Source organism: Saccopteryx leptura, chromosome 8, assembly GCF_036850995.1.
Source record: "Saccopteryx leptura isolate mSacLep1 chromosome 8, mSacLep1_pri_phased_curated, whole genome shotgun sequence".
Lineage (NCBI taxonomy): Eukaryota > Metazoa > Chordata > Mammalia > Chiroptera > Emballonuridae > Saccopteryx > Saccopteryx leptura.
The window spans coordinates 41,754,589-41,770,098 of NC_089510.1; the positions used below are offsets into that span (position 1 = coordinate 41,754,589).

General features: G+C 40.2%; 1 pseudogene; it reads right to left on the minus strand.

The window, feature by feature from the left end:
- Positions 1-1,224: 1,224 nt before the first annotated feature.
- Positions 1,225-15,510, minus strand: part of LOC136379606 (cell surface glycoprotein CD200 receptor 1-like) — a 54,912-nt pseudogene continuing 40,626 nt past the window's right edge.

The window sequence follows — 15,510 nt, forward strand, 5'->3', positions numbered from 1 at the left end:
TTCCACAGAAAATGGAAAAGAGGATTCTCATTCCATGGTAATTCTCATAGTACATAGACCATATTTTATAGATTTCCAAGTCCTCATAATGCATATTTAGTTGCTTGTAGTCATTAAACATTTCTTGTTTGATAACTACAACACAATTAAATGAATACTATAAAATATACATTTTTAATTAATCATATCTGCAAAATTCTTGAGCATTAGATATCAGATTACAATCTCTATAGAGATATAATGAACTAAAGTCCTTATACATGTCCTCATTCTATTTCTCTCTTATCTCTCTAACATGACAAATGTAAATCTGGTTTATTAAACAGTATAATTCTTATTATCATTTCTACATCATGTTAGCTAACCGGTTGATTAAAAATAAAAGGTTGAAATTTTGCTGATATTAAACTAACAGTATAGGGAAAGGCCCAAACACAGTTTGAGTAAATGTAAATAGATACAACTTGACAAATCAATCAATAATAAAAATGCACAAGCCCTTTGACCTGGAAATTCCACTCAAGGGAATTACTCTAGAAACATACTCAAACAAACACAGAGACATATGCACAAGAAACATTCTGTAGAGTATTGTTTATAATAGCAAAACAAAGAAAATAAAAAAATCTAACTCTCCATTCCTACAATTGTGGTTAATTAAATTACAACACAACCATAGAGTGAAATTTTCTGTAGCCATTAGAAAGAATGAGGTAGGTCTGCTTATGCTGATAAAAGATTCCCAAGATATACTGCAGTATTAGCATTCTATAAGTACACAACAGCATTGCAGCACTTTCTCATTTGTGTATTGTCAAGGACATGTGTATGTATATGTACACAGATGTATACATCTATAGATATGCTGTAGGCACATAGAAATTTTCTGAAAGAATATATAAAAACTGTTAATGACTTCCTTCTGCAAAATTATTTCTTGAGAAAACCAGTTATCTTTATCTACTCTACTGAGCAATTTGATTATTTTATCATGAGCATGTGCTTTCTTTGTGACAATATCAGTTCTTCAGAAAACTAGCTGGTAGCAGCTAATAATCTAAAATTTTAATTGTGTAAAAAAATGAATGCAAATCCTTTGGAATATCTGTGTCTTCTAAGAATCTTTGAAAAGCTCATTTTAAAATAGGTCTTCCTTTCTAGAACTCTAAGTAAATGAAAACAGGAACTCTATTGTAGCTTGGTTCATTTTTCCCAGAGCTAGATTCCAGAAACTTATAAACTGTGGAGATTTGCCCCATCAACTTCACTTGAGAACACCTGAGATGTCTTCCCTCTCTTTGTAGTATCATAGAGTGGGTTGCTCTTTTCCAATTGCTGGTATAGGGCTGCAGTTCATCCTAAAAAAAAATCTCAAAGTTAAAATCAATTCATAAAAGTCAAAAATCATTACAAAAATTACCTATGTTTTTGTAGCAGATGCCCTCAGCATAAGTGTCTATAAATAGCTATTTGTGTCTCTCAGCTTACAGGAACATAGAGCAACACTTTTTTCTGATGTTTCATCAAAAAACATTTATTAATTACATGTCTCAGTGGCCTGACAATAAAGGTTGAATAAAAGTAAGAATAGAGAAGAATAAAGTGGTATAAGATGTATTTCATAGGAGAGGATCAAAAACTTAGTAAGTTATGGTTATATGAGATTAATGAGTAAGATAGGTCTTAAACTTGGGTAAGAGGAAAATAATGATGATATTTAAAAAGAAAAGTCAAGAATTAGAGATGGTTTTATGGGGGAATAAACACCAATTCTGTTTCTCCAAAGACTACAGTTTGAACGAAGGATTTTGTATGATGCAGTTCGTGAAACAAAAATCTGGATTTAGGATGGTATATAAATAATACCTTTTTTTATTTATTTTTATTTTTTTGTATTTTTTTTTCTGAAGCTAGAAATGGGGAGAGACAGACAGACTCCCGCATGCGCCCGACCGGGATCCGCCCGGCACGCCCACCAGGGGGCGACGCTCTGCCCACCAGGGGGCGATGCTCTGCCCCTCCGGGCGTCGCTCTGTTGCGACCAGAGCCACTCTAGCGCCTGGTGCAGAGGCTAAGGAGCCATCCCCAGCACCCGGGCCATCTTTGCTCCAATGGACCCTCGCTGTGGGAGGGGAAGAGAGAGACAGAGAGGAAGGAGAGGGGGAAGGGTGGAGAAGCAGATGGGCACTTCTCCTGTGTGCCCTGGCCGGGAATCAAACCCGGGACTTCTGGCCCTGGCCGGTTGGCTCAGCGGTAGAACGTCGGCCTGGCGTGCGGGGGACCCGGGTTCGATTCCTGGCCAGGGCACATAGGAGAAGCGCCCATTTGCTTCTCCACGCCCCCCCCTTCCTCTCTGTCTCTCTCTTCCCCTCCCACAGCCAAGGCACCATTGGAGCAAAGATGGCCTGGGCGCTGGGGATGGCTCCTTGGCCTCTGCCCCAGCCACTAGAGTGGCTCTGGTCGCGGCAGAGCGACGCCCCTGGTGGGCAGAGCACCGCCCCTGGTGGGCGTGCCGGGTGGATCCTGGTCGGGCGCATGCGGGAGTCTGTCTGACTGTCTCTCCCCGTTTCCAGTTTCAGAAAAATACAAAAAAAAAAAACAAAAAAACCCGGGACATCTGCATGCCAGGCCGACGCTCTACCATTGAGCCAAACGGCCAGGGCCTATAAATAATACTTGATAGAGAAATAACAAACTAAATGCACCATGCTATTAGCATTGCAAACTCAGAAATTTTACTTTTCTACTAAAACACTAATATTGATGTAAATTAAAAATTATGTGGCTAGATGTTCAAACTACATGGCTTAAAATCTGCAAATATTCTTTCAACATTTGGCAAATATTTTTTTAAATATTATCTTACTTCCTCAATAACTGGAGTAGGTTCTGTTTTTTACGAATTACATTTCCTGTAAAAATAAAAAGTTGGAGTAAATATTATTATTTAGATCAAAAATGAGAAAACAAAACAATATGCTATTGACAATTATGGCTCATTTTAATAGAAGCCACAATAGACCAAAATGAACTATCAGAATGGAGTGAGGAATGGTGCTAGTCATTAAAACACCCCAACAAGATAATTCTAGATTTTGAAAAGGGACATGAAATTATGTAACAGGAGCTTGCTGTAACAGAATACATGCAGTAACTCCTCTTTAGTACATTAAATAAATTATGGCAATTCTTTTCCCAAATAGTCAATTAGCATGCACTGTCTCTCCCAAAATCCTGTCCTCAAAGGCCTAATTCACTGTGCTTGCATACCGAGGTAAACTAGCAAAAACTTTATCATTCAGAGTAGTCTAACACATTCAGAATATGGGAGAAATGATCTTAATATCTTCATTTTACTCAGTCAAATCCTATTCCTAATACCTTCCTAGTTCAAAAAAGCTGAAGAAAAAAATATTATTCAATACCTGCAACCAGTGATTTCCAAAAGCCAAATGAATCCCATGATGATCAAGATAATAAATATATGAAGAATGATATAGACAATGAGTAAGATTTTTGGTGTTTTGGCACCTGTATTTATAGACACAAAAATATATGCTTTAATATTATTTAGCACTAAAAATAAATGAGCTATTAAGCCATGAAATAGACATAGAGGAAACTTAAATGCCTATTACGAAATGCAAGAAGCCAATCCCAAAAGGCTACATACTGCATGATTCTAACCATATCTGGAAAAGGCAAAACCATGGAGAAGAAGGGTTGCTAGAGGTCAGGGTGCAGAGAGAAGTGACTGGGTGGAGCATAGAGAAATTTCAGGGCAATGAAACTGCTCTGTATAGAACTGTAATAGTAAATACATGTCCTTCCTACATTTGTTAAAACTTACAGAGTGTATGCCTAAACTAAACCCTAATGTAAACTATTAACTTAGAATGACAATGATGTATTCATGTAGCTTCATCTATTATAACAAAGGTGCCACTGTGGTGTGGGGCATGCAGATAGAGGCCATGCTCTGCATGCTTTGAGGTTGATGTATTTGTATAGGAACTCTGTGATTTACACTCAACTTTGCTCTGAACCTAAAACTAGTCTAAAAAAAACTTATTTAAAAAATAAAGTACATATACATATATAAGCTTCAAGGATGTTTTACAGTACATGAAGTTCATTTCTGTGATTTTATTTTAAATGCTTATGACTCATTAATCATTAAAATAATTGTTATAAAATTGCTTTCTCAGTTAGGACTTGAGGGTTTACAGAAGGACATCATCTTATCTCAGAATATTGTTGCATTAAGGATTCATGAAAGGCAAATTACTATAGCAGAGATGTAATATTTTGATCTCTGTTATAACAATAGCAGTGTTTCTCATTTCCAATATTCAGAAATAAATAGAAAGTTATAAGGGAGGTAGTTGGGAAAATAACACTAATTTTGAAGTCACTTCTTTACTAGGACATTGAAACTGAAATAAATGCATGACATCAACACTGAATTATTTATTAACTGTTGGTAGCAATACAAAACTCAATCTGACAAAAGGACAAGTCAACAAAGGAAGTGCCAGGCAGTGGTTTTAAGACTGTGCTTTTGGTGGTGGGTGAATGTGGTTGGGGTCTGCAGAGGGAGGTGAAGTCAGAGCTGAGCAAGCTGGTTGCAGGTTGATCCCTGGTCAGGGCACATACAAGAATCAACCAATGAATGCATAAATAACTGGAACCATAAATCAATGTTTCTCTCTCTCTCTCTTTCTCTCTCTCTGAAATCAATGATTTTTTTTTAAAGTACACAACTCAAGACAATTTATTACTAGACAGAAGGGAACATTGAATTCTTTTTGTTTTAATTACTAAGGAATAAACCTCATTATAAAATATGGCTTCTTACAACAAATTTCTGCATTATTCTTCTAGATATACCTCTTAGTAAGAGAAGGAGATAACAGAGAGGATGGAGAGAACTTCCTAGAGTGAAATTCTCCGCACATGTCTTTTTTCCTTTGTACTATAATCCCCTGAAAGAATGAAAATATCAATCAAAAAACTAGAATCACTCACCAGGATTTAACTGTATGGACTGACTCCAGTTGCCAGTCTCGTGGGAAACAGAGCAGGACACAAGAGACACATTGCTCTCTGCCCAGCGGCACGTACTCTGGACAGTCACTGTGCCATTGCCCCATTTTTCATGCTCAGAGACACACTCTCCCTCTGGGGTCCAGGAGATCTGGGCAGCCGGCTTCCCTGCAACTGCCTTGCACACCGCAGTTCTATTCTCGCTTTGAATCAGGGTCATCTCAGGGGCCACTGCAGAGAAGTAGGGAAAAACTTGAGTCTTAACACATTTGATATGGAATTTAAAGACATATCTTTCAGTCCCAAATCTCGTCATTTGAAACACCACAATGTACCATGTTCCTTACCTAACAATTGGAGGTTATATGCATAATGGAAGTTCCCATTAGGTGTTACCACTGCACACTCGTAAGACCTATTATGAGTGATGGCCACTGCATCAGTCTGAAGGGAAGAAATCTGGCCAGGTCTGTAGGGCCAGATTATTCTCTCATCAGTACAATTTCCTGCGGTCTCATTTTTATCTCTCCTGTAGGATCTGCTGCAGAGAAGCTTGTCTCCGATGGTTATTTCCCATGTGATTAGCATCACATTTCTCAGCGGGAGAGAAGGGCAAGAAAGCTCAGCCTTTGTATTCACCAATACCTGCAGGGAAATGTTAACTGGACACACACACACACACGCACAAAGAATGATAAAATAAAAGCTCGGTAAGGAACTCAATGTGTTAAATTTTCCACAACATATTACATAAAGTGGTACTAGAACATTACTCTGCTGGTGGTATTATTCCAAAATTATTAGACTTTATTTTTATTTCTTAGACATAAAAAATTAAACATTCACAAAATATATTTAACATATTAAATCTAATTCAAAAAATTAACTCATTCTTTCTGTTTTTTTTTTTTTTTCTTGTTATATTTTTTTTTCTGAAGCTGGAAACGGGGATAGACAGTCAGACAGACTCCCGCATGCGCCCGACTGGGATCCACCCGGCATGCCCACCAGGGGCGACGCTCTGCCCACCAGGGGTCGATGCTCTGCCCCTCCGGGGCATCGCTCTGCCACGACCAGAGCCACTCTATTGCCTGGGGCAGAGGCCAAGGAGCCATCCCCAGCACCCGAGCCATCTTTGCTCCAATGAGCCTTGGCTGCGGGAGGGGAAGAGAGAGACAGAGAGGAAGGAGGGGGGGTGGAGAAGCAAATGGGCGCTTCTCCTATGTGCCCTGGCCGGGAATCGAACCTGGGTCCCCCGCATGCCAGGCCGACGCTCTACCGCTGAGCCAACCAGCCAGGGCCTCATTCTTTCTTATATTATGAGTTATTAGGTAAATAGTTTGTATTACATGTGTAAGACTTTTTTAAGTATTTTGAAATTATTTCAGGAGTTTCAAGAAAACACTTCTTAAGTGAAAGACAAACACAATGAATCTTTTGGTAGGAGACCATTATATTTATTTTATAAGTCATGCTCTTTGGGGTAGAAATGGCATAATTAGTGATGTGGTTGTGTCCTTCTAAGTTTTGATGAGAGAGAACAAACCAGTAATATCAAATCTAAGTGCCTATCTCTATAGGTGGCACTTCAGACAAAAATAAATATGAAAGTAAATGGTATTAAATATAACTAAGATGACGTTCAGGTTGAGCAAGCTGGAAATATTTGGAGAATCAGAAATATAGCAATGTACCAAATTTTCTTCCTTTTTTTTCCTGTTCAGGTAAACACACTCCCAAAGAGTTCAACTTTATACATTTCACACAAACTTTGTTCCCAAACGATCACTGTAATTATGATCATTAAATATACAAGTTCACTCCTTTTATAGATCATTTTAATAATTTTTTCCATTGATTTGAGAGGACATTGGGATACAAGGAAAGAGAGAGAAAAAAGCATCAATTCCCTGTTCTGCCTAGTTATTCTATTTAGTTGTGCACTCATACATTGCTTCTTGTATGTGTCCTGACCAGGGAATGAACCCACAACATCGGTGTGCTGGGACTATGCTTCATCCACTTATCCACCCACCCAGGACCCTTCTGTCCATATTTTAAAGTAAAAATTAAGCCCAGCTACCAACAAGTATTTTCCAACATGGAAAATGTTGTCAATTTCCCCATAAATTGACAAAACTTGTCCATTGCTGGTAGGTGTTTGCTGAGAAGTGACTAGGTCTAGCTATGACAACTCACCTGCAATAGAAGTGTCAGTAATTTCATCACTTTAACATAAGCAGAACCAGCTATAGTGAACAAAATTTTTATGTGAATGAAATGTGCTTGTGCTAAAGTCTGCATTTAATTTCTCTCTTCTTCTCCGTTGATGTCACCTGCCATTTTTGTGATGTACTCAAGCCTTTGAATTTCACTGTCAAATTAAGATCACATAACCAGATGGAGAAAGAGGGAGGATTTTAAAATAGATCTGAGAAGCTGTTAAACCCATGCTCTTTCCACCACTCCATGTGGCATCCCCTAATAGAGCGAAACTCAAACTCGGCAAAGGCTTATAGGTAAGCAAGAACATAAGAACATAGCTTGTGGGAACAACTAGAGTTGGATGTGGGTTAGCATTCATGTGCACAAGGGAAAGGTGCTGCTAAGATAAGAAGAGAAAGAGACTGGTGAGGAGGCAAGTTGTAAAGGACTTCCAATATTCTTGAGCTATATGGCTTTTATGTTTTTGCCTAATATTTATTCACAGGATCTGACTCTTTTATTTTTCTGAAGTGAGAAGCAAGAAGGCAGAAAAACAGACTCCCATGTGCGCCTGACCAGAATCCACCCAGTAAGCCCACTAGGAGGTGATGCTCTGCCCATCTGGGGTATTGCTCCATTGCAACCCAAAACATTCTAATGCCTGAGGTAAAGGCTATGGAGCCAATCTCAGCGCCCAGGCCAACCTTGCTCCAATGGAGTCTTTGCTGCGGGAGGGGAAGAGAGAGACAGAGACAAAGTGGAGGGAGAAGGATGAAGAAGCGGATGGGTGCCTCTCCTCTGTGCCCTGGCCAAGAATCAAACCTGGGACTTCCACACGCTGGGCCAACGCTCTACAACTGAGCCAACTGACCAGGGCCTGACTCTATTTTTTTTTAATTACTAGTTAATCATATAAAAATATGCATTTTAACAGGACCACAGTATCCAGAGAAGTAACTCCAATGATAAGGAATCTAAGCACAGTGGATATTCTATATTTTTCACCTTCCTCCATTCTATAATTTGCACTTAATCACCCTCTCCTGTATAATGACAGTTCTTATGAAATTACTATTATTTCATCCAGTCTTCATCCTCCTTTTTTCTTCTTAATGTCTCTTCTTAATGTCTGTAGTGATCATTTACAATGGCCAGTCACTCCCCGCATTCAGTGATATATAGCACCTAACACAACACTTACACTCCTGTGATCAGCTAGGGTGATTTCTCCTCCTACATCACTGAAGAGATAGAGGGTAGAGTCTCACTTTTGCTCTAGAATCAGCAGTCATAGCCCATCTTTTCTGGATCCTTTGTTTATAAATATCTCCCAGTTTCATTCAGCCTTATACACACAAAGTCTAATAGGATTTGGGGCATTTCCTTTCTTTTCACTACCATTTCCTAGCTTAGTCACCATTATCATGAACTTAGACACTGGAAAAGCCTCCTAACTTCTGTCGTCTGTCTCAAAATTCTCCTGGCTTCAATTCATACCTTACATTACAACCAGGTACATCATTCTATAACACAGATGCGAGTCATTCAACTCTAAGACCCTTCAGAGATTTCTCACTGCCTGAAGAAAACATTAGATGCCTTTGTATTGTCTTTGAAAGCCCTCTTTTTTACATTGACTCACCTTCCAATCCTATCACTCCTGACTTTGCATCCACATTTCATAAAGAAAACACCAAGCGTGATAGCATTTCTCTGTCTTTCCTCACATTTTTCTGTGGTCTGGTATGCCCTGCACAATGCTCTTTGTCTATTATAACACCCCTTTTCCTTTAAGACCCAGTCCATGTGGTCCATCCTCTGGGAAGCCCTCTCTGAGCCTTGGTGCCAACAGCACCCTCCTCCAGACTCCTGGTACATGGAATAGGATAGCTGTGTTTGTGTCTGTGTGCCCCCTGAGCTCCCTGAGGACTCTCTCATAGTCCTGCTCATCTTGCTGAACTTTGTGATTCCTATAAAGCCCAGCACTGTGCCTGATAGAGAAAGCTCTGTAGTTTTCAAATGGAATTCAGCTGCTTTGTGGAAGGAGGAACAGATCATTCAGGGTCCCTCACGCCACAGCATTCAGATCACCATATTCTTCAAGTGGGCGCAAGGCTGGCCCACAGACCAGACTATCTACTATGTTTCCCAGGCAGTTCAACATTCCATCTCTTCACTACTGGCCTCTGGTGATGGGGGGAGTATATTACCTTCTCTAAGAGGTTTTGAGTGGTTCTGGTTTCTGTCCACAGGTAAAACTAGAAAAATATTCAGAGAAAAAGAAATAAAATTAATTTCAGTTACTTAAAAAAACGGAAGCTGCTTTTTTCCCACCAAAATTTATGTACAATATGATAGAAAATTGGTTAACCATACTAAATTACATTAAAAGCCTTGTGGAACAAATTAGAATTATTCCATCATTAAATGGAAAAATATGTTAACATTTGAAAATTATTCATAAGCTATTAATCAATAATTTCCTACTTAAACTTCTGGTCAAGATGGCCACATAGTTAAATGTGATACTAAAATCCTCCCTCCACAACATCAAAATTACAACTAAACTATAGAACAACCATAATTTAGAACCACCTGAAATCTAGCTAACTATAAGTCCTAAAACTAAGGATTTAAAGAAGAAGCCACATTGAGACCAGACGGGCAGAGATGCAGAGTGAGCTGGTCCCAATCTCACTTACGGTGGTTTAACATTGGGAAGACTCTCTCAGCTGTGAAGGTTCCCCTGAGGAGCAATGAATTCCAGCCTCACACCCGGCCTCCAAGCCCAGGATCCCAGAACCAGGAAGAGAAGCCCCCATAATTTCAGTCTGTAAAAACCAACGTGTTTTGTGGCTTAGTGAGAGGGAGGGCTGTGGAAGTCCCAAGCAGCTCCTCTTAAAGGGCCCTCACACAGACTTACTCAAACTTAACCCCTCCGAGCTCCAGCACTGAGGCAGCAGCTTGAAAGGAACCAGGGACACACAGGGAGCGACTGGATTGTCTTACATCAGGATAAGAGCTGGGAGGCAGTTTTCTGCTAGAAAAAAAGTACTGGCAGAGGCCATTGTTCCTTTTCTGAAACCCCTCCCCCCAACAGAGCCGGGAGGTGGGCGCCTTATCTCAGTTTCCATCTGCCTGGTTCACACTATTCACTCTGCCTGGTGATTCCATTTCTAGTGCTCTTTCCATACAAATGCCTTCTCTTGTCACATGCCTCAGACTTTACTCAACTTCTCTGAAACAAGCAGCATCTGGGCTCTGCTTACGCTGTACCTCTTGCTAAGTGGTCCCAGGCCTCGCACTAGCAGAAGCCTCCCTTGGTTCACAGCTTGGCCTCTCCTGAGCAGCTCCCAGCCCAGCAAAGCAGCAGCCATCTGCACTTGCAGCTTGAGCCAGGCGGCCCCGGGCACAGCTCAGGTGATGGCTGACCTTGAACCTGCCAGGAGGCCCCTGAGCCAGTGGGCAGCTTCAGACCATTCCAGGTTACAACCTCACCACCTCCATGAGTGACACTCTCAAGCGGAGGACTCAGTGGGCACCAAAGCCCTACTGAAGTTAGTCCTGCTCTGTAGGGGCGACTCCTGCACAGAGCTCCTCTACTGCAGTCACAGCCAGTCCTCGCAGTAAATCGGCATAGGAGTCAATTCCCCCCAGTGATGCCAACGACGATCAAGGCACAACTACAACAGCACAGTGCACACAGGGGCACACCGGAAGTGCCCAGCTCGGGTGACAGGGGAGGTAATGCCACTAGGCCCTATAAGACACCTACTTCACCAGGCCCCTCTACCAAGTCCAGGAAATGTAGCAGCTCTAACTAACACATAGAAACAAACATAGGAAAGCAGCAAAATGCAGAGAAAAAAACCCACATCCCAGATGAGAAAACAGAAGACACCTCCAGAGAAAACAAAATGGAAGCAAGCAAACTGTCAAATATAGAACTGAAGACAACGGCTATAGACTTGTTGAAGGAACTTAGTGAAGTCCTAAAAAAGAACCAATCAGAAAATGAAGGAGCTACTAACTAAAATGAAGAATAATTTGCAGGAACTCAAATATAGAGCTTCCCAGACAAGAAAAAGCTAAAATGTTTATTATCACCAAACGGGTAGTACATGAAATGTTAACGGTCTACTTGGAAAAGAAGAAGAAAGATTAAAAATATGAATAAAATAGCAATGAATAAATATCTATCAACAATTGAATCTGCAAAACAAAATAAAAATCCCTGACCAGGTGGTGGCGCAGTGGATAGAGCATCGGACTGGGATGCGGAAGACCCAGGTTCGAGACCCTGAGCTCACCAGCTTGAGCCCAAGGTCGCTGGCTCAAGCAAGGGGTTACTCAGTCTGCTGAAGGCCTGCAGTCAAGGCACGTATGAGAAGGCAATCAATGAACAATTAAGGTATTGCAATGCTTCTCATCTCTCCATTCCTGTCTGTCTGCCCCTGTCTATCCCTCTCTCTGACTCTTTCTCTGTCTCTGTAAAAATAATAATAAATAAATAAATAAATAAATAAATAAAATACAGTGTTTGCTTTGCTCTAATTTCTTGCATTAATCACAATTTAAAACAATAAATATCTATTGAGTATTTTATTTTCTTCTGCTTACTTTACCATTTGAAAATAAGCTAAATCTCTACTATCAATTTCAAGTTCTCCCTCAAATTATTTATAAAATTCTTACTCTGTTTTTACCATAACTAGCAACTTCCTTCCTCCCTCCCTCCCTCCCTATCTTCCTTCCTTCCTTCTTTCCTTCCTTCCTTTCTTCCCTCCCTTCCTTTCTTCTTTCCTTCCTTCCTTTCTTCCCTTCCTCCCTCCCTTCCTTCCTTCCTTCCTTCCTTCCTCCCTCCCTCCCTCCCTCCCTCCCTCCTTTCCTTCTTTCCTTCCTTCCTTTCTTCCCTCCCTCCCTTCCTTCCTTCCTTCTTTCTTTCCTTCTTTTCTTCCCTTCCTCCCTTCCTTCCTTCCTTCCTTCCTTCTTTCCTTCCTTCCTTTCTTCCCTCCCTTCCTTCCTTTCTTCCTTCTTTCCTTCCTTCCTTTCTTCCCTCCTTCCTTCCTTCCTTCCTTCCTTCCTTCCTTCCTTCCTTCCTTCCTTCCTTCCTTCCTTCCTTCCTTCTTCTATCCCTTCTTCTCTCCCTCCCTCTCTTCTTTCCGCCCTTACCTCCTTTTTCTACCCTATCTGAAGGATGCAAGTACAGAGGGCCCCCAGTAGGAACCTGAAAAACAGGAAAACAATAGATGGCAGCCATGATAGACAAAGGTTACTTCAGTCGATGAGGGCTTTCTGTTGTGAGCATTTTGGCCTCTACAGCACTGAGACTGTTCTCTGTTTTAAAGGTATAGGTTTTTGTCAATGCAAAGTCAAAAACACAGTATTGATTGATGCCTTTATAAAGATAGTCAAAGGCTTTTTTTCTATTCTTTGGATTTTACTTCATATGCCTCATAGAAATAGTTATTTTAGTGATAAAGCAAATATTTTTCATGCTCTAAACTGTTAAATTGTTGCAATTTCTGTGGATTCTTATTTCTGCAAACTCTTCTGGGAATATTGGCAATTTGGCCACATCAGTCATTATTAGATATAACTAAATAAGTGTCTGGAAACTAACAAGATTATGTTAGAAAAGCCTGGTCTCGAATTAAGTGGTGTCTTCATAATTGACTTAAATGAAGTCTTCAAGCATTTTGGGTTTCAATGATCTCCCAGTGGTCTGAAATATGAAAGAGACCTTCTACTTAATAAGTGTTTTCCAGTGAATGGAGACCATGCAGAAATCAGTATCTTATACGGATACCAAATCCTCCTACAGTCAAGCAAAATCCACCTTCTTCCAGAGACTATCATGAGAAGGAAAATCAATAAATTATCTCTGCAACTTCTCATATCAGAGATAAAACTCAAAAAAGTTGAAATATACTCTTCAGTGGGAAAAATGATTGTTTTTAGAAGACACCAGTAATTATGCTTATTTTCACAAATATTCCTCTGATTATTTTTATAATATTGGATACACTTTTTAAACTTTGTTAATTTTTAATATATGAGTCCTTTTGTTTTATTGTCTCAATTGGCAGCTGGTTGCTATAGAATGCCAATTTTATTTGAAAATAGAATGTGGCTTCATTGAAAATAGAATGTGGCCCTGGCCAGCTGGCTCACTGGTAGAGCACTGGCATGTGGATGACCCAGATTGGATTCCTGGTCAGGACACACAGTAATCTGCTTCTCTACCCCTCCACCTTCCCTTTTCTCTCTCTTTCTCTCTCTCTATTCCCCTCCCACAGCCATGGCTTAATTGATTCGGGGTCATTGGCCCAGGGTGCTGAGGATGGCTCCATGGCCTCAGCATCAGATGTTATAAATAGCTCTGTTTTGAGCATAGCCCCAGACGGGGGTTGCTAAGTGGATCCCAGTGGGGGTGCATGCAAGAGTCTGTTTCTCTACCTTTCTTCCCCTCACTTGGAAAAGAAGGAAAAAAATAAATATTAAAAAGAAAAGGAAAGAAAATAGAATGCATGTGGTTCTGGCCAATGGCTCAGTAGATAAAATATCTGCCCAGTGTACGGAAGTCCTGGGTTTAATCCTCAGTCAGGGCACACATGAAAAGTGACCATTTGCTTCTCTTCCCCTCCCTCTCCCACTTCTCTCTCTCTTCCCTTCTCACAGTGGCTCAGTTGGTCCAAGAGTTGGCATCAGGCACCGAAGATAGCTCAGTTGATTCGAGCATCAGCCCAAGATGGGGTTTCTGCGTGGATCCCTGTTAGGGTACATGAGGGAGTCTGTCTCACTATCTCTCTCTCATTTAAAAAGAAAAAAAAAGAAAGAAAACAGAATGCATCCTTCTTGTTCAGTCTTGCTAGAAGCTTTGTATAGAGTACCAAAGTAGTATAACAAACATTTAAAGCTTCTCGTCCATGCTCCTATGTTCTTTCTTTAATTTCTTCATATGAAACCAAATTTTCTCTTAAATTTAGAAAGATTATAATTTTACAGTATTAACAGTCAAAGTGTAATTTAACTTTTCACAATGTACATATATATAGGTTGAAAGAAATGTGAATTGTTTTTTAAAACATATTTATAGTAAAAAAGTAACTTAATTACTTATTATATTCATTTTCTTGGACTCTCTTAATATATATAACTATAAACTTGGTAGCTTAAAACAACAGAAATTTACTCCTTCGTATTTCTATAAGCCAGAAGTCTGATATTAAAGGATCTTTCCTTGCCTCTTTCAATTTGTGGTCACTGCCAAGAATCCTGTTCTTTAGCTTGTAGATGAATTGTTTTCATTTCTGCCTACATCTTCACGTGACCTTCTTCCCTGTTTCTTCTCTTCTAACGACACTAGCCATTGTATTTAGGGCCTTTTCTAATTCAGGCTGATCACATCTCAAGAGCCTTTACTTAATTATTTCTTCAAAAATTCCTTTTCCAAATATAGTGACATTCACAGGTTCCAGGTGTACCCATCTTTTGCGGGGGGTGGGGGCCATCACACTACATGATGCATTATCAACACTCCTGAAAGTTATAGTTTATATGGTTATTTTACTTATTTTATTCTGTAGTTGACTATAAATATAATTTAATCTGCAATTTTCATAGGTAGTGAATAAATGAGTATAACTAAAAGGATATTTATTAAGTCCAAGAATTTATTTTGAAATCATCGTAATGATTTTTCCATGAAATGCTTAATATAACATATCACAAAAATAACATTTAAAATGCAAAACAAAAAAAGAAAGTTAACTCTAATGGCAAAGAGAAGTTTGGGAGACCATGGAGCTGGCTGGGAGGGGTGGTCCAGAAAATAAATGATTAATATCTGTTAAGACCTTTTTTTGGCCCTGGCCGGTTGGCTCAGTGGTAGAGTGTCGGCCTGGCATGCAGGAGTCCCAGGTTCAATTCCCGGCCAGGGCACACAGGAGAAGCACCCATCTACTTCTCCACTCCTCCCCCTCTCCTTCCTCTCTGTCTCTCTCTTCCCCTCCCGCAGCCGAGGCTCCATTGGAGCAATGTTGGCCCGGGTGCTGAGGATGGCTCTGTGGCCTCTGCCTCAGACGCTAGAATGGCTCTGGTTGCAACAGAGCAACGCCCCAGATGGGCAGAGCATCGCCCCCTGGTGGGTGTGCCGGGTGGATCCCAGTTGGGCACATGCAGAAGTCTGGACTGCTTCCCCATTTCCAACTTCAGAAAAATACAAAAAAAAAAAAGACCTTTTTTTTAAGATTTTAG